Source organism: Mus musculus, chromosome 2 (genome assembly GCF_000001635.26).
Source record: "Mus musculus strain C57BL/6J chromosome 2, GRCm38.p6 C57BL/6J".
Lineage (NCBI taxonomy): Eukaryota > Metazoa > Chordata > Mammalia > Rodentia > Muridae > Mus > Mus musculus.
Genome location: NC_000068.7, coordinates 33,512,241 through 33,539,346, shown reverse-complemented (window position 1 = coordinate 33,539,346; position 27,106 = coordinate 33,512,241). Strand labels below are relative to the sequence as shown.

At 46.3% G+C, this 27,106-nt stretch overlaps 1 long non-coding RNA gene across 1 annotated transcript in view; it reads left to right on the top strand.

The window, feature by feature from the left end:
- Gm33642 overlaps positions 1-27,057 on the top strand; it is a 32,708-nt gene extending 5,651 nt beyond the window's left edge. The window contains exons 2-3 of the long non-coding RNA XR_374261.3: positions 8,944-8,993; positions 26,789-27,057. This is a non-coding gene — a long non-coding RNA (predicted gene, 33642). The remainder of the gene's footprint in view (positions 1-8,943; positions 8,994-26,788) is intronic.
- The last annotated feature ends 49 nt before the right edge of the window (positions 27,058-27,106 follow it).

The window sequence follows — 27,106 nt, the reverse complement described above, 5'->3', positions numbered from 1 at the left end:
CCAGGGATGTGCCCATCTTCATCTTCTGAATACTAGAATTACAGGCATGCACCAGCATGTGGGTGCTAGAGATCAAAGTCCAGCCCTTACCCATGTGCCAATCACTTCACCCGCTGAGACGTTGCCTAGCCTCTTGGTTTTTATCCTGCAGGTATTGTCATCCTAGTCCGAATTCCTGCAAAAGCCGTTGCTGTGTCTTTGGTTGGAATTCCATCTGACTTCACTATTCACATCTGCAGCCTCACTGTCTGCAATAATGTGCCTCTCCAATCATATCCATGTCCCACTTATTTAGACACTATTATTAGATTTTATTAGAGATTATTTTTATTAGATCTCATTAAATCAACAAAAGAATTTGTTTTATAGCTAGGTCTTGTGTATCTTCTGTGAACATTCAGTTGGTTTCATCTCCACTGTAAATGAAATCTTAAATCTCCCACCTATTATTAATGTATATGTGTGGTATACATTGCAGAGTTACAGACCACAACGCAGGTCACAGGACACCACTGTGGAATCAGTTCTCTCCTTCTACCTTTACCTGGGTCAAATACGTCAGTGACTTTTGTTTTGCATGGACTTTTTGATTTCTTCCCAAAGATAATTCTTTTTAGATTTCTGAAGGAGGTGTCTATTCCATACAAGTTTATAAGCTACCTTCAGAGACTCTCTCAGAGGATCTCTCCAGCTCCTTTCATGTCTACTGTCTCTGAACTTGAACTTGTATCCTTTCAAAATGTTAAAAATCACAGCCCTGCAAGGGGCTATTTTAACTGAACTAACTTGTAACTTACTTGTAACTTGTAACTTAGCTCCTTCCTGGTTTCCTGGCTCATTCTCTGCCCTCTGTCTCATTATTTTCAGTCACTCTGGTTATTCTAAAAATGGCATTTGAAGTCTGTTGCATTCTAATATCTGAGGTGGTGGAGTCTCTCTGGTGTGTCTCAGAAGAACTTGGTTGTCTGAAGTAGGAGCTCTGGTTCATGCACAGCGCCCTCTTTAATGCAATTAACTTATCATTTCCCCAATCTCTACTTATGTTACATTTTAACATTATATGAAAAGCATGTATCCTACGTTGTCTACCAGAATTTTGCATTAGTTTGTGTAGTCTTACGAAGTTTGTTTGTTTGTTTGTTTGTTTGTTTGTTTGGAAACAGAGTCTCTCTATATAGCCCTGGCCCACCTGGACCTCACTATATCAAACTGGCCTTGAACTCACAGATGTCCTCCTGCCTCAGCCTCCTGAGTGCTGGGATTAAAGATGTTGCACCATGCTGGGCTGTATCTTATGAAAGTGTTACAGACATCCAGGCTTTATTTGATTTTTTAGCTAGGCTCTCAAGCTTGCTACATAGCCAAGGCAGGACTTCTTACTGTCCTTTCCCAACTTCTGGGATGAAAGGCATGCACCACACCCCTGACATTTTCCCTGCTTTCTACTGAGCCGATCGCTCATTTTTACTTTCACTATTCTAAAGGAGCCTCACCAGGTAAAAGTGTTATCTGTGAGAACACGGGCACCTGAGTTTGACCCCAAGATCCCATGGTGGAGGGAGGGCACTGACTCTGGGAATTGTCCCCTAACTTCTGCTCTCATGCTGTGTCCTGCACATACGCACCTGTGCTCCCACACAGGCAACAATTATTTTTAAAGTTATACATTCTGGTGATATTGCTTTGAGTAGCTCTCCATAAATTTTGACATAAATGATTGGCACAGCAAAGTCAAGAGCTAATCAATACCTCTAACGTTTTCCTATAATAAACACAAAGGTGGAAATATTAATTTATATTGTCCTCTTTTACCATTTTGCATATCTTATTGTTGACTTTCCTGTTAGCTATATATACAAATGAAGTTTACCATATTTCATCTAGTCTAAGATGTCATCAACATTTACACAAACAAACCTATTATTTTATGTACCCCTAAGAAAAAAGAGATTATATCACCAAAAATGGCAGAGAAAATTCCTTCTTCCATAAAAGCAATGAAAAGCATTGGGTTGGTAGGAGGAGGGAAGGTCAGGAAAAAAAAACAAAAAAAACAACCTTTTCAGATGTCTGGAAATTAACCAAAGGATTGTAGCAATCTGCGGTATGTTTGTTTAAGAAGGGAAAGAGTTGCAATAGCCAGTTCTTGGTAAGAACAGCAAGCTTTATTTGAGTTTTCACCTTCTCTGCTCCCATCTGTGCCCCTCAGCTCCTCAGCAGCCTCTCTGCTGCGACTGGAGAGCAGACCCACAGCCCGGTAGCCGTTAGGAAGGGAAGACGCAATCTGAGCATCTTCGAAGCCCTCTTCCCAGAGAGTAGTCCGTATTGAACCTGTTGAGGTTTTCCACAGATAACCCTACTTACTGGTGTTTGTTTCTTGTCACTCAAGGGAGCATGAAAAGGCTTTGGCATGTCCCAGGAAGTAAAGATGGCTACATGCATACAGTACTCATGATCTAAAGAGATGCACGGAGGGCTTAGGCTCTCGCCTCCAGTTACCATGGAAGTTCTTTGCAACCAGAGTGTGGCAGTGAGGTAGAGTTGTACATTGACCATTTGAGAATTGACGGCATAGTTAATGTGCATACAGATGTAACCCCTCTGAAAGACTCAGAGACCTTGGGGCTGGTACAAAGGCTCAGCAGCTAAAGGTGCTTGCTTCCAAGTCAGACAGCCTGAGTTTGGTCCCTGGGACATGCACAGTGGAAGGGGAAAACCAACTCCAGAAAACTGTCTTCCAAACTTCTACATGTGTTCTGTGGTGTGCTTGTACATGTACATACATGCCACCACATGCACATACACACATTCAATCAATCAATCAATCAATCAATCAATCAATGTTTAAAAATGACTTGGAGACTTTTAATGGCTCCAAGGCATCTCAAAATACTTTTGTTCACTTATTAGTTGATCACGAAGCTAACCATAAGAGATATCAGTGGCCACGCGTGATGAAGAGTATAGACTTCACAGAGTTAGCTCACAAAACTCTAAACAGTCAATGACCAAAAGCAATCACGAGATACTCAACCAGGAAAGGAAGGAGGGACTGAATTTCCTGAGTTGTCACATTCAATTATTGGAAATATCCAGTTCCTATGACAAAATTGAGACATGTGAAGAAACAAGAAAATATGGCTGCAAACAGGAAGCGTTCCGTCCACTGAAGCCATTCCTATGAAAACACAGATGTCGGGCTTATGGGGAAAGGCTGCACATCAGCTATTTCAAATATGTTCAAAGGACTAAGAGAAACCACATCTAAACACTGGAGGGAACATGAGAATAATGCCAAATAGAGAAAACCAATAGAGATAGAGAGTATAGGAAATACCCAAGAAGGAATGCTGGAGTCAAAAAAGTCAAAGGACTGTATCAAAGAATTCCCTGGAGACGTTGATCTGAATGAGGGAGGACAGAAGAAATAAACCTGTAGCTGAGTCCTTGGAGATTTTCTATGGGGGAGCACAGAGAGAAAGAATAGAGGAAAACAGTCTAGACCTCTGAGACATCACCACGTGTGTCATATACACAAGTGGGGATTCGAGAAGGAGGTGGGGAGGGAGGAAAAGAGAGGCTGAGAGACTGAGACTTGGAAAAGCAAAGGCCTTAAACCACCCATGTTTGATGGCGAACATAATCTACACATCAGAGGAAATCAGTGGTCCTCAAATTACCTAGTGTCAAAGACATCCATGCCAAGATTCATCATCAACTGTTGGAAGGTAAAGGTAAGGAATACGAAGGCGCCAAAGGGAAACAACTCACCGCACACAGGGAGCCTAAGTATGACGGACGGCTGACCTCTTGTCAGCCACAATGGAGAGCAGTAGGCAGTGAAACGAAGGCTCCCAGTGGTGAGTCCGGTTCATGTGTGGAAATAAACACTGGGGTTGGCAAAAAGGCTTAGGGGGTAGAGGTGCTTCACAGGCCTGCCCATCTGGGCTTGATCTGACAAGGTGACAAGAGAGAACTAACTCCCAAGAGTCATTCTCTGATGCACACACATATATATACACACATATGCACCCATACACCACACACACATACACACACACCCATACACCACACACATGCACATGTGCACACATACATGCACACATGCACATATATACAAGCAGACACCCATGTGTGTAAGTACACACACACATTTACATAAACACATGGACACACACATACACCACACACATAGCACACACATGCACATACCACACACTCACATATACACATACTACACACACACACACACACACATACACACACAGAGTGAGTAAATAAATAATAATAAAAAAAGAGATCAGGCCAGACATTGTAGAGCACACACCTTTAATCCCAGCATTCAAGAACCAGAGGCAGGGGGAATTCTGTGAGTTCAAGGCCAACCTTGTGTACGTAGTGAGTTCCAGAACTGCCAGGGCTACACAGAGAAACTCTGTCTCAAAACTCCAAATATAAATAGATGATAGATGATAATTATATAGATAGAAAGACAGATCAAATATAAAAGAAAGATCACAATGTATGTAAACATAACAAAAGTATACAATTTTAAAATAACACTTTTCTCCTATTTTAAATCGTAACAGATTAAAGCAACAATGGAGTCTGTGCTGATGGCCAGTGAGTGGAGAAGAAATACCATTTGTAGGGCAGTCATACCAAAAACAAGAGGGAGGGGAGGGTGCATCGAAGGCTGAAAATTTCATACTGTTGTAATTAAACTGATAATAAAATGAACTATATTATGATAAGTTGTTTGTTCTAATCCCCAGGGTGACCACAGATGAAATGACTCCAACAAATAAGTGAGAAGGATGACAAGTAGACACAAATGCACACTAGAAAGGCATATTTAAGAGGGAGGAAGCAGCAAGAGAGGGATGGATAGCCCAAAGGTGTCACAGGACACACAGCCAATAAGCAGCAGCACTTACAGTGTAGCATCGCCATGTCAGTAGCCTCAGTAAATGAAAGTGGATAGAGTGTTCCCATCAAAAGCAGAAGCTGGAAGAATGAAAAAAAAATCACATGATTAGGGCCAGAGATATGACTCAACAAGTAAAGGTGCTTGCTGCCAAGCCTGAGGACCTGAGTTCTATTCCAGAGACCCACACAATGGAAGGAGAGAAACAACACTTGAAAGTGTCCTCTGACCTGCATACCTACATCATGGCACAGGCACACCCACTACTAACACACACACAAGATAGATAGATAGATAGATAGATAGATAGATAGATAGATAGATAGATAGATAGATAGATAGATAGATAGATCAATCTAACTATATACCATCTATGAAAGCCAAACTTTCATTAAGCTCTACACTGATATACATTATATGATACAAATTAGTAAAGAAAAGAGGCCTTGAAGTGACTGTTCTAAGATGACATAAAACAGCCTTTAAGACAAAAACTGTTACAAGAGACAAGAAAAAGAAGAAGAAAAAGTGGTGTTTGTTTGTTTATTTGTTTGAGACAGGGTCTTGTGTAGATGAAACTGACCTCAAACTCATGGTGTAGTTGAGGATGGCCTTCACGATTCTCCCATCTTCAGTCCCAGGGCTGAGATTACAGGTGAGGGCCACATGGCCACTCTAAGAAGGCTATTTCAGGGCCAGAGAGATGGCTCAGCAGTCAGGACTGGAGTATAGTCTTGCAGAGAACCTGAGTTCAGTGCTGGCTCCCACATTAGGTGGGAGTTAAAACCATTTGTAATTTCAGTTCCGGAGGATGCAACAGCCTCTTCTAGGCTCTGCAGATATCTGCACATGTGTGATACACACACATACACTGAAGCACATATACATAAAACAAATGCATCTTTTAAAAAAAGACCATTTTATAATAATAAAAGTGGCAATCCTTAAAAGAAATATAAGAGCTATAAACTTGTGCAAACTTAATCACAAGATTCCCCCCGGAAAACAAGCAAAACCTAACAATTAAAGGGGAAAACAGACAATCCAACAACCACGCTGTCTTAATGTGGCTAGAACATCTACAAAATTCAACAAAGAAATGAGGTGTAAGCATGGACATGGGTCTATGTCCTCCCTCCAAGGAGCTGGTGAACATTCCTGTCAGGTGACCACACAGCATTCCCCAGAGAGATCATCTGTTAGGCCAGCTAACAAGTCTCAACAAATTAAAACTATTTGGGTCAAAGTATTGTCTCCAGTCACAAGGCAAAAATTCACGATCAACAGCAGAAGGAAATTTGGGACTCACAAACGTGTGAAAATTCAACAACATGGTTTTACCTAGATAACTAATGGATCAGAGAAAAAAATCATAAGGGGGATTAGAAAACACTTCAAGAGGGAGTCTGGCACAGTTGTGTACTCAGGAGACTGAAGCAGGAGGATTGCTGTGAATTCGAGGCTAGCCTAAGCTCCTCGATAATTTTGAAACTAACCTAGGGTATATAGTAAGACCATGCCCAGAGACAGGAGTGGGGAGGGGAGGGAGGAAGGGAGAAAGAGGAGGTAGAAGGAAGGAGAGAAGAAAATATATTATGGCAAATGTGGTGGTTTGAATATGCTTGGCCCAGGGAGTGGCACTATTTGGAGGTGTGGCCTCGTTGGAGGAAGTGTGTCACTGGGGGGACAGTGGCTTTAAGACCCTCTTCCTAGCTCCCTGGGAGCCAGTCTTCTGCCTTGGCCTTGGTCATAGCATCTGTTCACAGCAATAAAACCCTAACTAAGCAAAGTTAGATAAAACAGATGCTAAGCGGGAAAGCCATAGCTATCAATGCACATATGGACAGAAAGAAAGAGCCCTGGTCAATGGTTTGATCTTTGATCTTGGGAAAATAGGGGGCAAATAAAAGCCAAACCCCAAGTAGTAAAGGGGAAAATAACCGCTAAGATGGAAATCAACTCAATAGCCAGCAGGACAAAAGAGAAAACTCAAAGCCAAACCCCAGGGTTTCAGGAGAGTTGACAGAACTAATGAGTCACAGAGCTTGACCAGGAGTCTAGAGAAACTCAAATTCCTAAACTCAGAAATGAAAGAGAGGGTACAACTGGCTTTCCAGAAATTAAAAGGCTTTTAAGGGAACACGATGAACAAAGTAACCAGTGGGGAATGGATCCACTTCTAGAAAGACACAAGTGACTGGAAGTGAATTTAAATTTGAATTTTATATCTGAACAGATATAACACTAAAGTGTGGCGAGGGAGCTCATTGGTAAAGTGCTAGCTTTGCAAGCGTGGGGACCTGAGTTTGGTGCCCAGGACCAAGTTGGTGTTGTTTTGTTTTGATTTGCTTTAAGCTAGTCTTGTTAATGCACTATTACAAACCCAGCACTTGGGACACAGAGATGGGGAGACCCCAGTCTTTTTGGCTGGTGGCCCTATCTTACTTGTGTGTACTAGGCCAATAAAAGACAATGAGAAATGACCCCGGAGTTTGCCCTCTGGGCTATAGACACTTGCTTTCTGAGCCCGATTCTCCAGTGACCTAAGATCTTCCTCTAGGCTCCAGTTATTGAAGGATTTACCTCCCAACACCAAACCTCCAAACACCGTGGGTCCTTCGGGGGCACAACTGTACCATATACAGGCCAGAGAAGTTTGAGGAGATGTTTTCCTCTTTTCATTAACTTTAATTTCAGGATACGAGAGCAGGACAAGATGTCTGTAACCCAAATACTCCCTGCCCTGACCACCTAGTAAGAGCCCAGGCTCCTGATTGGTTCTAAGGTCCATCCATCTACCCAGCATGGTAAACCCTCCCTTGTATGTTGGTTCACAGTCAACCAGGAGGCAGGATCAGCTCCCAGATCAATGGCATCACAATCATGGCCACCAGTGGGAGCCCTTTGGATCCAAGACTTTTAAACCAGCAGAGTCCAAACTGTCAGGGACACTAACTACTTAGCAAATAACATTGTTTTTCATAGACCATTGGGGCAGTAGTGAGAAACAGCCATTTTCATGTCCCCACCACCCTTTAATTCCAGAGCCTTGGATGATGTTTGTAGAATAAATATGACAACCAATCAATGTAAAACATCATATTACGAGAATAAAAGATACCACTGTTATAAGATATACCTGAGTGTGCCAGGATCGGTGTGTCCCACAGGACACAGCTTTCTGCACACTGAGTCAGTTTGCCACGAAGTGAGTGCTCTGGTCAGAAGCAATGCCATGTGGAGCACCAGTAGGGCTGTGACTTGGAACAGTGATCCCACATCATGACAAGTGTCGTGCCAATGAGAGTGAACCAAGAAAGATTTTAATAGGCTTCCATGTCCCACAGTCCCAGGAGCACAGCCACTCAGCTGATGCTAAAGGCCACTCTGAACACTGCTTTGGTTTGCCTAAAGGACAGATATTCACCTTGTTTCTCTCTGCAAAGTACCACTCTTGGTCCCTGCCATTCTGGGATCCTGTGTGCCCAGTGCAATGACTTCCCAGTTACTCTATAGCACTGTCCTCTGAGGACTGCTTTCTGAGGTCCTCTCATCTCCATGAGACCAGCTGTGTCTGCTTGCAGATCACCAATGGTTTGTAGACCATTGACCTTCACTTCTAGAAGGAGAGGTAACAGGGTCACTGAGCCCTCACCTGAGTATCCAGCCACTCCTCCCAGCCAATTGTGAGCAACTCTGTCGTGACTGCATGAGGACTCAGAGGTCTAAGGGTATATGGGTCTAGAGTATATGGGCTGGGGAAGGCTTCGAGAAAGGGGCTCCATCTATGCAACTAAGGAGGAGCCAGCATTCCACCGTGGCTGCTTTGGGGTCACCCATGCCCTCTGTGAGTAACCCAGTACTCACTGGATCCCCAGAGGAGGCTTTCATAGGATCAAATTTTGGTTTGTTGTTGAGACCTTAGAAGGAAGCTGGCATATGCCATCTAACCCTGCCCCCACCCCAAGAAGAAACTCTCAAAACATCACTGTAACATCTCTATGTCTGTCTTACAGAGACGATGCACTGTGGCGCTCCTCAGTATTGCTGGCATGCCCTCATCGAGGTTTGTCTTTCAGTTTTGTTTTTTGGTTTTTATGTGGGGTGTGTGTGTGTGTGTGTGTCTTAGAGATCAACCTTAGGTGTTCCTCAGGAGCAATCCACCGTGCTTTCTGAGACAAAGTCTCTCACTGGCCTAGCATTCATCAATAAGGCTGGGCTGGCTGGGCTGGCTGGGCTGGCTGGCCAGTAAGCCCCAGGAATCCCCCCCCCCCCCCATCTCCTCTCCAGTGCTAGAAGTGCAAACACACGCCACCACACCAGCTAGGACTTTTAAATGGGTTCTGGGGATTGTACTCAGGTCCTCATGCTTGCAAGCTCAGTACTTTACCAGCAGAATCATCTCTCCAGCCCTGGATATGCTCTGTTAGTTTCCCAGACTGGCCTCATACCCTGGGTTCAAGCAATCCTCCCTCCTCCTTAGATTCCCAAGTAGCTGGAACTTCGTGTCTGACCACATCTGTCTTACCAATGTATTTCCTGAAGCCTCGGTTAGTTTGTCATCTGGAGCCTCCTGGGAGACAGAGCAAGAGAGAAAATGAATGAACTTTAAATAATACATTCATTAGAGATCCCGATGTCTCTTTTCTTGGATATCATACCCAACTCCACTTCTTCTGCCCATAGTATATGAAGGATGTCATGAAACCAAAACCTTGTTCCATGTGAGCCATACCGAGTACTGAGTGTGCCAGCTACTGAAACTTTTGTAATAAATCTGGAATCTTTGCTTCCACTCTCTGTCATAGTCAGTGTCAGGTGTCAACTTGTCACATCTGGGAAAAGGACCCCTCCCCAGTTAAGGAACTGCTTGCATCAGAGTGGCCTATGGAGTAATTTTTTCTTGATTTCTGATTGATGTGGGTGGTGTCATCTCTAAGCAGTAGGCCTGCATAAGAAAGGTAGCAGACAGCAAATTTAGAGGCAAGGCAGTCAGCAGCAGTTCTTCTGGGGTTTCTGCGTCAGTTCCTGCCTTAGTTTCCCTCAAAGATGACTGCAACCTGTAAGCCAAATAAGCCCCTTCCTCCCCAAGTTGTTTTGGTCAGTGCTTTATCACAGCAACAAAGAAGCAAACTGGGGTACATTCATATAATCAAGTTAGCTAACTCCAAGGCTACATTCTTCTGCTGTGATCTGACCCCTTAGAATATGCTCCCAAGTCGGTGCAAGTCTGAGACATCTTGCATTTCCTTTCTCTCTGTGCAATGCCTCCTTTGTAGTTGGTTCTCTGAAGCTTGCTGTGCCTTGAGTCTGGTTATAAATCTAGAAACAATGAGGGGTATAGATGGGAACTTTGCAAGATGTTAGCCTTTCCTTTGCAAGAGTAAGGGCTAGGAAGAAGGCTCAGTTGCTGAAGTTCTTTTTGTTGTTGTTGTTGTTGTTTTGTTTTGTTTTGTTTTGTTTTGTTTTGTTTTGTTTTTCAAGACAGGGTTTCTCTGTATAGCCCTGGCTGTCCCGAAATTCACTCTGTAGACCAGGCTGGCCTCAAACTCAGAAATCTGCCTGCCTCTTCCTCCCAAGTGTTGGGATTAAAGGCGTGTACCACCACTGCCCTGCAGTTGTTGAAGTTCTTGATGTGCAAGTGTAAGGACCTGACTTTGGAACCCCAGAACCTGTAAAAAGCTGAGCTAGTGCACTCCTTTAATCTCAGTGCTGGGGAAACAAGATTAGAAGGATCACTGGAGTTTATGATGGGCAAGTCTAGCCCCATTGATTGACTCCAGGTTCAACAAGAGATGTCTCCAAAAAATAAGGTGGAGAGCAACTGAAGACACATAATGTCCAACCTCTGGCTTCCAGACACACATGCACACACGCACATGCACACTCACATGCACACACTTCAGGAAAAAGCCATTATAGATTCTTCAGGCAGAAGGCAAGTAATCTCAGAATGTAGAAGGGATATTTTGACAGACAAATGGATTGATGGGATTTGGGACTCAACGTTGTATCCTCCATCAGTCTTCCCAGGTACCCCTATTCCAAATTTCTGAGCGCCACTACTTCTCAGCCTGAACTTAATTTTAACATGAGTCCCTCAAGGCTGGGAATTGAACTAACATTGCTATTTAACTAACTACAGAATCAGATTTTGGATTTGATTTTCAGAACTCTCAACCTTCAGACCCAAGACAACATAGAGTTGTTGGGGGGAGGCATGCTCAGGAAACCCACAAATCCCGTTTTTCTTGGGTCTTCATCCATTACTTTTTTCTTTCTTTTTTTGAAAATTCTACTTATTCTTATCATCATATTGTGTGTGTATGTGTGTTTGTGTGTATTTGTGCACATGCATACAAGAAGCAAAGTCGTTAAGTAAGCCTACTAGTGCTTTGGCTCAAATAGTGTCTCAGAAGACCAGCACTGGAAGCTGCTGAAGTGGGAGCACATGGAGCCTTGTGGAAAGGACCATAGGATGCTGCTGCCTCCTGGTGGCCTCCTCCTCTGGGTGTACTTTGCTAAGCATCTTGCAATGGGGGTCTGGGATGCTCCTGGTCAGAAGGCAGATGGCTGTTTGTGGAGCAGAGAAGCAGTACAGACTGGGGCCCACTCAGAGCCTCAGTTTCAGGTTCATACATGATCACTCAAGACCACAGCATTGAGGAATAGTGGCAGTGGGGTGAGGAGATGTTTTGCTCAGTAGTGTTTGCTGTGTGAGCATGAGGACCTGGGTTCAGATCCTCAGCACCCACTGGGGGAAAAAGCCAGGAGTGTCCACAATCCCAAGAAGGGAGGCAGAGACAGAAAGAGCCTTAGGGACCACTGCCCAAGCAGGCTAGCCAAATTGGTGACCTCCATGTTCAATAAGAGATTCTGCCATTAAAAAGTATGTGAAAAGTGCTAAACACCATCTGTCAACCTGTAGCCTTTACACACATATACACCCATGCAATACATAAACACCACAACACATGCACATACATACACACATACACACCACACACATGCACATACATATACACATGTATCACACACACATATATACACACATACACACACCACACACATACATACACATACATACATACACACACCACACATACACATTACACACAGGCACACACACACTTGTGCACACAGCACACATACACATCACACACACAACAGACACACACACACACAGACACACACACACCACACACATAATACCACACACACATGTACACATGACACACAAATATGCACTTGTATACATAACACACACACTCACACATACACACATGACACAGGGTCTGCCTGTCCCAAAGCATAAGTCATCTTTACCTTATGAGGTCCAATGTTGACCTTCATGCACTCACGGAGCAGGGAGGCAGGAAGTAAGGGAAAAGAAAAGTAATGTGTGTGTGTGTGTGTGTGTGTGTGTGTGTGTGTGTGTGTGTGTGTGTGTGTGTCTGAGAGAGAGAGAGAGACAGAGAGAGAGAGAAAGAGACAGAGAGAGAGAGACAGAGACAGAGACAGAGACAGAGACAGAGAGAGGAACTCCGTGTTGGCTGTGAATGGGCCCCAATGTCCACTCATAATAGACTTCTTAAATGGAAGCTGTTGCCACAAGACCCTTCCACATTCTTTAAGATGATGAAGACAAGAGGAGAGGCCCAGGCAAGCAAAGGTGCCAGATGGATGCAGTGCAAAGTTGGCGTTGCTCACAGGGACCACACCAAGGATGGTGGGTGAGTGCCTTTACAAGAGTCAAGGGGAATTCTCAAGAAACATTCCAAAGGATTGGTCAGTCAGGGGAGGATGGGGAGGGAACTTGTGGCAATGGCTGTTGTACCATGGGACATGTCTGGTTCCCTGGCAGAGTGCTCACAGTCTAGGGTAAGCTGAGGGATGAGAGGAAAAGAAAACAATTCGAATTCTGTTCTTGTTCTTGTTGTTATAGACAGGGTTTCTATGTATAGCCTTGGCTGTCCTGGAACTTACTCACATACACACACATTACTTTTCCTCTCTCTCTCTCTCTCTCTCTCTCTCTCTCTCTCTCTCTCTCTCTCTCTCACACACACACACACACACACTACTTTTCTCTCCCCTTACTTCCTGCCTCCCTGCTCCCTGCTCTCCCTGCTCCCTGCTCCCTATGATCCCTGTGCTTCCTGCTCCCTGTGCTCCCTGCTCCCTGTGCTCCCTGCTCCCTGTGCTCCCTGCTCCCTGTTCTCCCTGCTCCCTATGATCCCTGTGCTCCCTGCTCCCTGCTCTCCCTGCTCCCTGTGCTCCCTGCTCCCTGTGCTCCCTGCTCCCTGTGCTCCCTGCTCCCTGTGCTCCCTTGCTCCCTGCTCCAGGGAGCCCCGTGCGACGGCTGGGCCAGTCTGTGGCTCAGTGGTTAGCTGTTATATATTACTGGCCACATATTTTACACTCGGCAGCATGAAAAAGGGGGCATAAAACTGCAATTAAGTGTCTGAACTGTTGCTATTTTGGAAATTAAAACAGCCTACATTATCCTCCGTGCAACTTGGATTACTGACTCAGGGCTGAGAAGCAGTTATTCCCACCCCTTTAACCAACTTCTTTCCCATAAAAACCCATTGTTAATGGGTCCCCAGGGACCTCTGAAAATAAGATCTGTAATAAAGAAATTAATAACATGCAGAGCAGGCCACAGCTAAAAAGCTTTTTAGGGAACATTAATGGTTCTGTTCTGAGTGAGGAATCTGTGGGCCCAGTTCCTCCCTCGTGTCTGATGGCTGGCCGGTGCCAGGGTATCGAAGACAGATGAATGAGCTTCTAGCCCATGGAGGTAGCAAGGGGGGGTGTCACCTCTAAGTAGGAAGATAGCCATCCTGGGGTGTCAGGAGCCCCTAGCTCTGCCTCAGCTGCCTTCCCTCCAGCCTCCCTCCCTAGCCATCAGCTCCCATCTCCTCCCCACCTCTCCTTCTGTGGCTAGCCTTCTGTTCCTGTTCACTCCTTACTTCACTCTCTGCACAGCCCTGTCTCTGCCTCTCTCTGTAGCTTTGTCACTCTCTGTCTTCATCTCTGCCTTTTCCTGTCTCTATATCTCTGTCACCTGTGTGTCTCTATTTCTGTGTCTCTGTCCTCTTGTATGTCTCTCTCTCTCTGTGTCCCTGTCTGTATCTCTCTATCCATCTCTGTCTCTCTTGGTGTATAACTATGTCTGTCTGTCTGTCTGTCTTTCTCTGTGTCTTGTCTGTCTCTCTGTCTTTCACTATTTCTACTGTTTCTCCCTATCTTTCTGTCCTTCTGTGTGTCTCTCTGTCTCTGTCTCTATCCCTTTGTCTCTCTCTCTCTCTTGGTGTATATCTATGTCTGTCTATATCTGTCTTTGTGTGTGTGTCCATCTGTCTCTCTGTCTTTCATGGTCTCTGTTTCTTTCTTTTTTTAAGATTTATTTATTTTTATTTATATGAGTACACTGTAGCTATCTTCAGTCACACCAGAAGAGGGCATCAGATCCCATTACAGATGGTTATGAGCCACCATGTGGTTGCTGGGGATTGAACTCAGGACCTCTGGAAGAGCAGTCAGGGCTCTTAACTGCTGAGCCATCCTCCAGCCCCTCTTTCTATCTTTCTGTCCTTCTGTCTGTCTGCCTGTCTCTCTCCCTTGTCCCTCCTGTAGCCTCCCAGCCCCACCCCTACTTCTGTGTCTCTGTGGGCCACTGTCCTTCCTCATCTCTGTCCCCTTGATGCTGTCTTCTCCTTGCCATTCCATCCTCTGCCTCTGGGTCTCTGCCTCCTCTGGAGTGTCTGGGCTTTTCCCTTGCTCTCTCTCTCTCTCTCTCTCTCTCTCCCTCTCTCTCTCTCTCTCTCTCCAAACTTGTACAGTCATATGTGGCTTAGCAATGGGATGCCATCTGAGAACTTCCTCCTGGAGAAGTTCATCACCGTGTGCTCGGTGTGTTCACCCCTGTAGTCACTGGCAGGTGTACTCCTCCAGGGCAAGCACACTCACTGTCTCTAGCTAAGCAACCTCCCTGCTTGGTGTGTGAGCATGTGTCTGGTGCATACATTTGTGTATGTGTTGGAGTGTTCATATGTTGAGTGTTATACATGTCACACATGTACACATGTGGTTACTAGTCTTCATGGCCAGCGTGGCTATGTTTTACAACACCTATATTGACATGCCACTGAGGGGTTCTGAGAACTTTCCAGAGAGGACTGACTGAGGAAGAGAACTCTGATTTCAGGTAGCACTATACAGTGTCCTGGGGGCTCATACTGCATCAGTATCAGGGAGGGGGAGTCATGAACACTGACATGCCTCTTGCTTCCTGGTCCATCACATGTGACTTGTGCTGTCCCTCCACACACTCCTGGCCTTGATGGATTGAGTCTCTGCAACAATGGGCCCTGTCTTAGTTAGGGGTTTACTGCTGTGAACAGACACCATGACCAAGGCAAGTCTTATAAAAAACAACATTTAATTGGGGCTAGCTTACAGGTTCAGAGGTTCAGTCCATTATCATCAAGGTGGGAGCATGGCAGCATCCAGGCTGTCATGGTACAGGCAGAGCTGAGTGTTCTACGTCTTCATCCAAAGGCTGCTAGTGGAAGACTGAGTTCCAGGCAACTGGGGTGAGAGTCTTAAGCCCACAACCACAGTGACACCTATTCCAACCAGGTCACACCTATTCCAATAAGGCCACACCTCCAAATGGTGCCACTCCCTGGCCCAAAAATATACAAACCATCACAGGCCCAAATCAGTAATTCTTTTTCGTGAGGTGCTTCTGCCCTGAGTTTGGTCACAGTAAGGTGCCCTCCTCCATCTTGGCTTCTCCGCTGCTCATCTACCCATCTGTCTCCATCTCTCCTGACCTTGCCGCTTCTCTCGTCCCTTGTACCCCTTAAGGCTCCCTCACCCTCAGTGTAAATCCAAAGCAAAGTTGGAATTTTTCTAGATTTGATTTGGAAATTGAGGCCATGAAGACATCTCTCTGAGAATGTGTTTCTCTTTCCATGCGGGGACCAGGAAGACTTGAAGAAATCAGCCACAAGGAGAGAGCCGTTCACCACAGGCCACCCCCCCTCCCCTGGCTTGAGGACAGAGCTTTGGAGTCAGACAAACCCCATTCCATGAGTTCACCCACTTCTCATCGCCACCTTCCACCCCACCCGAGATGGCCTCTGTGTGCCTTTGGAAGCTGGCCCCTTGGGAAGCACTTCCTAAAAGAGCTATTTTGGAACAGAGAACCCTTGAGTAGAATTCTCAGTTCTCATTCCTCTCAGCTGAATTTCTGTTGTTACAAGCTAGAGCCTTCTGTGTGTGGGGCCGACCCTCAGGGCACCTGTCTTAGTCAGGGTTTCTATTCCTGGACAAAACATCATGACCAAGAAGCAAGTTGGGGAGGAAAGGGTTTGTTCAGCTTACATTTCCACATTGCTGTTCATCACTCAAAGAAGTCAGGCCTGGAACTCAAGCAGGTCAGAGAGCAGGAGCTGATACAGAGGTCATGGAGGGATGTTCTTTACTGGCTTGCCTCCCCTGGCTTGCTCAGCCTGCTCTCTTATAGAACCAAGACTACCAGCCCAGAGATGGTCCCACCCACAAGGGGCCTTTCCCCCTTGATCACTAATTGAGAAAATGCCTGACAGTTGTATCTCATGGAGGCATTTCCTCAACTGAAGCTCCTTTCTCTGTGACAACTCCAGCTGTGTCAAGTTGACACAAAACTAGCCAATACAATTGACCCCTTGTCAACTTGACACACAAACAGATCACTAGTAAGCCTCAACCCTTACATTCTTATTCATCCCCAAGGTCTAAATAACTTTAAACGTCCCACAGTCTTTACATATTCTTAAATTTTCAATCTCCTTAAAATATCCATCTCTTTTAAAAATCCAAAGTCCTTTTTACAATTAAAAGTCTCTTAACTGTGGGCTCCACTAGAATAGTTTCTTCCTTTAAGAGGGACAATATCAGGGCACAGTCACAATCAAAAGCAAAAATCAATTTCCAACCATCCAATGTCTGGGATCCAACTCGTGATCTTCTGGGCTCCTCCAAGAGCTTGGGTCACTTCTCCAGCCAGGCCCTTTGTAGCACACGCTTCATCCTCTAGGCTCCAGATGCCTGTACTCCACTGCTACTGCTGCTCTTGGTGGTCATCTCATGGTACTGGCATCTCCAAAACACTGCATGACCCCTTCAGTCCTGGGCCATCAATTGCAACTGAGGCTGCACCTTCACCAATGGCCTTCCATGGCCTCTCACAGTGCCGAGCCTCAGCTGCTCTGTGTGACCCCTTCATGCCTTCAAAACCAGTACCACCTGGGTGACCCTTACACATTACCAAGTCTCACTGCAGCAGGAGTACAACCGTGGCTATCTCTGGAACACAGCCTCTTTGTGCTTTCAGAAAACACTTCCCAGAAGATGTCACCTCAACGATACCGGTCTCTTCTTAATCACCGCTAATTTCTTAGCTCCAGCTAACCAGCATCAATAGTCCCAGTAATGCAAAGTTTTTGCTTTAGTAGTTCTGTTATCTTGTTAATCACAGCTGATTCTTCAGCCCCAGCTTACCAGAACTACAGAATCTTCACAATCAAAACAGCAATGGCCCTGAAAAGAGTCTTTAATCTTCCCTCTGAAATTTCACAACCCAGGCCTCCATCCTCTGTACTGTTCTCAACATTATCTTCCAAGCTCCTACACAGCATTCGACAGAGCTCTTAACACCGAATGGATCTTCTGGCCCAAAGTTCCAAATTCCTTCCACAGTCCTCTCCAAAACATGGCCAGGCTGTCACAAGAATACCCCACTATGCTGGTACCAATTTGTCTTAGTCAGGGTTTCTATTCCTGCACAAACATCATGACCAAGAAGCAAGTTGGGGAGGAAAGGGTTTGTTCAGCTTACATTTCCACATTGCTTTTCATCACTCAAAGAAGTCAGGCCTGGAACTCAAGCAGGGCAGGGAGCAGGAGCTGATGCAGAGGCCATGGAGGGATGTTCTTTACTGGCTTGCCTCCCCTGGCTTGCTCAGCCTGCTCTCTTATAGAACCAAGACTACCAGCCCAGAGATGGTCCCACCCACAAGGGGCCTTTCCCCCTTGATCACTAATTGAGAAAATGCCTGACAGTTGTATCTCATGGAGGCATTTCCTCAACTGAAGCTCCTTTCTCTGTGACAACTCCAGCTGTGTCAAGTTGACACAAAACTAGCCAATACAGCACCTCTCCGATTATCCAAGTGCTGAGCACAAGGTGTTCTGTGAGGTGCATTAAGACACAAGCAGTTCACAATCGCCATGGCCACCCTCCTTGCCTCTGCAGCTTTAAATAAATGCTCTCATGCTCTTTTCTTTCTTTCTCTCTTTCTTCCTTTCTCTCTCTCTTTCTTTCTCTCTTTCCCTCTTTCTTTCTTCCTTCCTTTCTTTTTCTTTCTCTCTCTCTCTCTTTCTTTCTTTCTTTTTCTTGAGTGGGGGCACAGTTTAGAGACAAGGTTTCTCTGTGTAGCCCTGGCTGTCCTGGAACTCACTCTGTAGACCAGGCTGGCTTCAAACTCAGAGATTCACCTGCCTCTGCCTCCTGAGTGCTGGGGTTAAAGGTGTGTGCCACCACCACAGGCTAAACCTTCACATTTTAAAAAAAGCTCTCTGTTCCTCTGGTTTTTCTCTCTCTGGATGAAGTTGGTGAAGTGTAGCTACATCCTAACCTGAAAACTCTCCAGTCTTGAAATTTCTTCTACCTTTAAAGGCTTTAAAATTCAGCCTTACTCAAGTTCTCAAGACACAAGTAGCATGAAGCCAGGCTTTAACTAGATAGATAGATAGATAGATAGATAGATAGATAGATAGATAGATAGATAGACAGACAGACATAAATAGATGATATAGATACAGATGCAGATACACATACAGATATAGATATTCTGTGAACATGAATAGCCTATAGCACAGTCCTCCTTCTAGGACTTTGTCCCCTCTGAAACATCATGAGTGGGGCCTCTACCATCTGTATTTCTCTTAACATTTTGGTCTTTCAGATCCCCCAACATGGTGGTATATTATTAAGCTTGATTTATAACAGTCTAGGGCTTCTGTAGCCCACAATTCCAAACTCTCCCACATCCCTCCTTCAAATCATGGTGAGGCCCTGTCAGTCACAGCAAAACCTCACAGTCGGGCCTGTCATAGCAACAACCCCACTTGCTGGCACCTATTTTCTGTATTAGTTACTGTTCTGTTGCTGTAACTGTAATGACTGAAGTAAATTAAAGAAGAAACAAACTGAAGGTTCAGCAGGTCATGGCAGAGCAGGCAGGGCAGGAGCCAGGGACAGCGGGTCACAGGTCAGCTGTCAGGGAACAGAAAGAAAATGTCTGTGCTCAGCTTGTTGTTGTTTTGTTCTGTTTTTGTTTGTTTGCTCTCCCATTCTGTCTGTATCTTGAATGCAAATGCTACCAACATTTGGAGTGACACTTCCCCAGTTAAACCTTCCCAGAAACACCTGATAGACACACCCACAGATGAGTTTCCATGGTAATTCAAACTCTAGTGAAACTGACAGTGACGGACGGCTACTTATCACAATGGCACCCTTCCTATTTTCTTGCTGTCCCTTTCTCTGTCAATGAATGAGCACCTTGAGGACATCTTTACACGCTGCTCCTGTGTCCAGTGGAGACGACACGGACATCTTTACAGGTCTTAATTTTTTCTAATTATTTTTACTTTGAGTGTATTAAAAATACACATACAAATACCATCCTAACCAACACTGAGTGTGTTGTTCTTGTGCCAAAGACATTCACACTGTTGTGCAATACATTGCAAGTGGCAAATACATCTGCCACCGTCCCTTTTGAGAACCCTTCACAATATGTTCTACTTTCATCTATTGCTCTTAATCACCCACTCTGACGAAATACAACTAGGAGAGGAAAGTATTTATTTGGCTTACACTTCTAGGTCACAGTCCATCATGGAGGACAGTTGAATAGGAATCCAAACAGGAACATGAAGCAGAGATCATAGAGGGATGTTGCTGGCTCCTTGGCTCCTGCAGGTTCATGTTCATCTAGCTTCTTAATGTAGCTCTGACCATCTGCCCAGGGAATGGAACCACCCACAGTGGACTGGGCCCTCTCAGATCAATTGACAGTCAAGACAATTCCCCACAGATATTCCCACAGGCCAGGCTGATCTGAGCAGACCCCCAAATGAGACTCCCAGGTGAGTCTGGGTTGTGTCAAGTTGACAGTCAAAGCTAACTAGGACCCCTCACAACACTCACACTCTCCAGATGTTAAACACTTTCTCTCTAGTCCCTCCTCTGCCAGCACCTCTATGCTATTTTCTCTGTAAACTTGACTTCTTTCTCTAAGGGCCCTGTGCATCAGACTCCACAGCATCTGACCGCTTACGCTTGGCTTATTTCACTTAACATGGTGGCTTCAAGTTTCATTCACAATACAGCTTGTATCACAATGTCCTTCCTTTTTTTGTATGTTGTGTGTATGATGAGTGTCTCTGATGAGTGTGTGACACAGGTACATGTATGTGTGTGGATGCAAGTACTTGTGTGCCAAGGCATGTGTGTGAGGTCAGAGAACAGCCTCGGGTGTCCATTCTCATCTACTTCTTTTGAGAGGGAATCTCTTGCTGTTGGGCTCCCTGTCACAGGGATTCTTCTGTCTTCTGTCTCCCAGCACCATCACAGCAGCACCAGGACTACGGACACGTGCTACTGTGTCCTGCTCTACTCTATTGTATGTACATACCGCCTTGTATTTATCCATCCATCTAGTGACAGGCAGGCGGGTTGCTTCTAACTCTTGGCTATTGTGCTAATGCCACTATAAGCTTGCCTTGAGTCCTTATTTTAGTCCACTGGAGTGTATACCCAGAAGAAAGATTACCAAATCACCTGCTAATACTATTTCTAACCTTTTGCGAGACTGGCAAGTACAACATTTACATTCCCACCCACCGTGACCCTCGGTACTTGATACCATGGAAGCATGACTTATTTGTATAGATGATGATTAAAACCTGTGTTGTCCTTACTTGTCACAATTTCTTTAATATCCATCAATACTGGCCTGTTCGGCAAGTTTGTTTATTTGCCTGTTTGTTGCTTTTTAGAAGGAGTCATCCTACGGAGAGTAAGGTGGTAAGTCTGGAATTGTCCTGGGATGTGTGCCCAGCCATCCCTTAGATGGTGTGAGGCCATAGCAGCAGTAGAGGCTGGGGTAAAGAATCAGGACCTTTCTCAGGACACAGGCAGCCACTCACTCCGCCGCCAGAAGTGTTCCCTACTGAAATCTTGCAGCAAAACTCCTCCCTCCCCCAGGACTGCCTTTGGCTAGAGGGATATGTTTCTCATGGTTCTGCTTCTTCCCATAATGACACACCTCCAATTCTGGCTGGTGAAGAAGCAACAGCCCTAGCGTCTCTGCCTCTACTCCAAGCTACACTGGGGCCCATTTCTCTTTAGCCCCGGAGTTCAGATGAACTCAGCTCAATGCTGTTATTACAAGATTGCTATTCTTCACTCCTCATTCCTGCCCACAAGAGCAGGAAGAACCAGATAAAGACATATGTCTACACCCTCAGACTCCTTGTCCTGAAGGTGGGTCTGAGAAAGCCCACACTGCTTGCTAGGGTGACACCATCTGACTTGTGGAAGGAAGGAAAGAGCCATTGGCACACAGCTGAGGTGCTCAACTGCATAACTTTGGGCTTGGAACTCTCTGCATGGAGACCCTCTCATTTCAATGGACACCCCTCCCAACAGTGTCTCCAGGAGCTACTGACTGCTTCTAGCCATGCAGAGAACCCATACCTCTCCCTTGACCCCTTCCAGTAGAGACTGATATGCGTGTAGTCTCGGTGTAGCAAGGCAGCCCACTGGTGCCCAGGTGCATGCTGGTCCACAGGAAAACCCTTCCCACTTGGCAACCCCCTACTTGTCTTTCCTGATTTCCCTTAAATGGTGCCTTTCCTGATGCCCTTCACTGTTTGATCCCCCTTTGCACTCCCACTCTGTGCTTCTCAATGCAGTCCCTGCACTCTCCCCATGCCGGTGTGTGTTGTCCACCTAACTAGACGGGGTGCCTCTTGAGGCCAGAGATTCAGTGCGGTTCTCCATGCCCAGTGAGTGCCAGGCCCAGAGCAGGCATCAGTGTGTGTGACCTGCAGGGGATGAGGCTGGTTTGAGCCTGGGACCATCAAAGGCTCTGTCCTCTCTTGTTCCTGTGCTGCTCAGCTTAGGATTTAGATGCTGTTCCCAGTGCCCAAACCCAGGGGCTGCATCTGCCCAGGCATGTCAATGTACCAGGCAAACTTGGAAAAGTCCCAGAGAGCTGAGCCAGGCCCAGGGTATAGCTGCAGGGCATACAGGATAGCCATCGTTAAGAGGAGCTCTCGTGTGGCCACCCAGCCTGCTCTTCTGGCTGAGAGCGTGGAAGATGCTTTGCTCCCCTCTCCCTGACCCCAGCCCTGCTTTCTAATAATCAATATACAATATACAATAGAGTTAGTAACAAGGACACCTGACATTTAGGATGAGGGTGCTAAACCAGCCACGTGACCAGCACGTAATTCATACATACCACCACAGTTATGCGATAGGAGCCATGACATCTCCATTCAGTGAGGACACTGAGCTGAGTGTCTGCCAGGTTCTACAGAGCTTTGCTTGCAGCCTATTCTGGCCCTGAAAGTCATCTTGACCCTGAAGAGGAAACAACTCTGGTGCAGGGATTTTCACCAACTCTGCCTCCCCGTGCTCCCCACCTTGGGACCTTAGCACATGCCGGGCCAGGTTCTATGTTCTGAAAGCAGTCCCAAGCAGTGAGTACCAGGGACCTCTCCAACTAGAAGATGGAGAAACTGAGTCAGGGGAGGATTGGAGTCTGGCCCATGGCCACCCAGGGGCTGCAAAGCAAGGGAGACTTCCTTCTCCCATCGCCCTGAGCCCCTCTGGGAGACCTTCCTCCAACCCTCACCTCATCAGGTATTTATGGTTTTGCCCATAAAAGGACAAGCCGTCTGATAAGATAGAAACATTTTATGGGGCAACAAAAATATAGATAAAATTTTATAGTGTGAATCAGGAGGAGGGAAGTGTTAAGTTCCACAAACACCTTTAAAATTTAAACAGCCCCCATTGTAGGGTCCCTGGAGCCGAACTTAAATAATGGATCAGAAAAGGGATAAATCTCCCAGGTCCCCTGTGTGACGAGGAAGAGTTCTGATCGACAAGCAGACAGGAAGGGGGAGGGCACTTGCCGGCCGGTGCAGCGCTGGGCCCTGGCGGGCTGCAATGCGGGCACACAGCCTCCGTCTTTATTGTACTTATAAAATATACATGGCCCTTTATTGAATTGCCTGCTGTCGAAATCTGCAAGAACGTTATTGCCTTTTACTGTCCTGGAGAGGAGCAGAGCGGCAACATCTGTGTAATTTCATAAGATGCAGGAGCCATAAATCGGATTGTGCCGGATATAAGATCGATCGTAAAAAATCACGCATTGAACAGAGATCGGGGAAGCTGGGAAGCAGTAGGGGTTGGAGCAGCTCGGGGCGGGGGGTAGGGGGTGCTGCTCAGCACCCTGTGTGCGCACTGCTAGTTGAGGCCCCTGTCAGCAAGTACTTTGAAAGGAACAGGGTCTTTTTCTGCGCTTCTGAGGGAAGGTCCTGATAGACTCTTAAAACCTTGCCCAGGCTCTGAGGGACCGGCCCATAGGAAGGAAGCTGGAGGGAGACTCAGGATTAGAGGTCCTAGGTTCATGGAAAGGACAGAAGGCTGTAGGTGCAGCCATAGGCAGGGCCACCCACTCGCTCGCAGGCACGCCCACTACTGAGGATGCAAGGAGGAACACAGAGGCACAAAGTGAGACAGATGCACTACACACCCATCTAGCCCCTCAGACCACTCTCCGGGGAACACACATCCGGTCCAGTTCTCACTTCCATCAAATTTGCTTTGCATCTTCACAAATATGAATCAAAGCTCGGTCCTTTTGAAACGTGAGTTGGTGCTTGGGAGGGAGATAACAAATAAAACCTTGGCTCCAAACTCGGCAGCAGTAAGAAGTCAGAGAGACAAGCCCAACTTTCACGGAAGGAGGCAGGAGAGATGGCTCAGACCGTAAAGTGCTTGCTGTGCGGGCATGAGAACCTGAGTTCAGCTCTCCAGTGCCGTTACCAACTGCTGGGCGAGGCAGTGTAAGGCAACATTTCACTGCCCAGAGGCCAGAGTGAGGACTGTGGAGGCTAGCTGGCCAGCCAGGCTAGCTGGATCAGAGTTCAGGTTCAATGAGAGACTGTCTCAAAAAATAAATTGGACAACGGTTGAGGAAGACAGCCAATGTTGACCTCTGGCCTCCACATTCGTGTGCACACACACGCATGTGTACATGAATACATAACATATATTAACTATATATCTATAGATACTATATAGAGAAAGTGTTAGGATCGCCTGGGCTGCACAGCAAGATCTATTTGACACAAGTCATTGGAGTGGCCCATCAGGCTGAGTACCCAGGACCTTCCCCTGAGGGCAGAGTCTCCTGGGGACACCTATATGACCCTTCCCCCCAACCCCTGCAGCAGGAGCAGCCATCAGACACCATTCCTTTGAGCATCAGGGGTGGAAAGCAAGCTCCGTTCCCCTTAAAGCACTGTGCAAGTTTTCAGTTTCCTGGACTCAGGAAGCACCAGGAGCGCAGAGAGAGGCATTCATCATAGATATACCAAACTTCATAGCAACTAAGGCCGATTTGTCCCCCCTTCCCCTTGAGACGAAGTCCCCAGTGCACACCAGTCAATGGAAAAAGAAACCATGGAGACTCAGCCAGTGACTTGCTATATAGCAGGAGGACTCAAGTTTCATCCCCGGAGTCTATGCAGGAAGATGGGTGTGGTGGTGTCAATTTGTAATCCCAGTACTGAGAAGACAGAGTGAGATCCTTGGGCCCACTGGCCATTGGTCTAACTGAGGCAGTGATCTCAAAGGTCAGGAGAGACCCTGTCTCAAAGAATAAAATGGCGTGATCGAGGAAGACACCCAAGGTAGACCTCTGACCTCCACGTACACACATGTGCATGTACATACCCATGAACACACACACACACACTTTTTAAAAGAATAAATGAAGAGGGCTACAGAAAACACCACAGAAAAGCAGGTGGAAAGAACCTAAGAGGGAAAAAAAAAAAAGCTGGGCAGTGGTGGCGTATGCATTTAATCCCAGCACTTGGGAGGCAGAGGCAGGCGGATTTCTGAGTTCTAGGCCAGCCTGGTCTACAGAGTGAGTTCCAGGACAGCCAGGGCTACACAGAAAAACCCTGTCTCAAAAAAAAACAAAATAAAACAAAACAGAGAACCTAAGAACTAGGGATAGGGAAAGTTGCTATCAGAACCATGAACACACAGCAACCATGGGTGACCTGCACAAGGTTGGCCCCTCCTACTCCCCCCACCCCACCCCACACCACATCATTAGTAAAGAATGTGTCAGCAAAGCACCCCCCACACACACACTCCCTGAGGAGCCAATGGCAGTCCTTGCTGTAGGAGAGGGAGTTGTTTTCTCTCTGATGTAACCACTGGAGAGCAGGTGTGAAGAAGGAGTTCAGGAGGAAGGAAGGGAGACATCAGGCAGTGTGTGTGTGTGTGTGTGTGTGTGTGTGTGTGTGTGTGTGTTCCACCCAGGACTGGTGACGTTTATGCTCTTCTTAGTCACAGGGGTCTCTCCCTTTAGACGTGTGAAGAGGTGGTGTTTAGAGGGTATAAAGATGGTACTGATACAAGGACTGGACCTAGGTCCCCAGCACATATGTGGCAGATGTACAGCTTGGTCTTCATAGGTGTTTCCCAACAACTAGAGTAGGGCCTGCCCCTGACTCTGCTGCCTGCCTGTGGATCCTGTTCCCCTAACTAGGCTGTCCTGGCTGGCCTCAGTGGGAGAGGATGTACTTAGTCCTTCAAAGACTTGATACCCAGGGGGTGGGGGGGGGCAGGGAGCTCCCCCTTCTCAGAAAAGGGGAGAGAGTATGGGGAGGGCCTATGTGAGGGGGAACTGGGAGGAGATGTGGGGCTGGGATCAGGATGTAAAATAAACAAATTAATTAATTAATGGAAAAAAGTGGTGCTGAGATAGGAGTTACCACTGCTCTGTAGCAGATTATCCCAAAATGCAGGTCATTCGGCAAGATTTATTCTGGCATCCTACATTTCTCCCAGCTTTAGATCCTTCAAGGTGTAGCGTGATGAGGTGAGTCTTCCTCTTGGGAGGCCGGAGATGGTCAGGGCAAGAGTCAGCCAGAGAGAGATCTGCTTCCATGTAGTCCCGGACAGGGTTCCGACACTTGTGGGACTGGGGCCTCACTGACTGAAGCCTCTCCAACATGGTAGCCAACCTCAGCAAAGTTCACAAGCTGAGGGAGGCAATGCAGAAAGAATCCTAGCAGGAGAGACATGCAACTCCTTTGTAAGTTAGTTCTAGCGGAGTCCGCAGAGCAGCATCTCTTCCGTTTGCTGTATTTTAGTCATTAGAAGCAAGCCACACTCAGGTAGAAGTGGGACCAGGTCGGGAGCTTGCCCACTATAAACATTCTTTCTAGAAGTCTCATTCAGCCTCATTCAGGACCCAGAAGAATCTCCAAGGTCTGTGGTACAAAGCTGATCAATGCAAGAAAGCTGTCGTAAAGAAGCCATGCTGATGTGAGAAGCCAGAGGCAGGATGATCAAGTCAAGAAAAAGGCATCCCGGGTTCAAGAGTGCGATTCTCTGCATTAAAGCCTAGGGTCACCTTGAGTCCACGACATTTGGCCATCACCAATGTCATTTTTCTTTGTCCTCTTCTACTGTAGGTCAAAAAGTTGTTGCCCTGTTTCCCAGCCTCCTTTGCACCTGGGATAATCATGTTCATTGCTGTGACAAAATACCTGGCAGAAGGAACTTGACGAGCCACTGAGATGACTCAGCAGGTAAAGACACCTGCCACCAAGCCTGATGATCTAAACTGATGGCCAGGACTCACATGATGAAGGGAGAGAACCAACTCCCACAAGTTTCCCTCTGACCTTTGAGCTCCACACGTGTGCTGTGGCATACATATTCCCATGAGTATGCACATGCAGACACACACACACACAAAGTAACTAAGTTCATGAAACAAAATTTAAAAA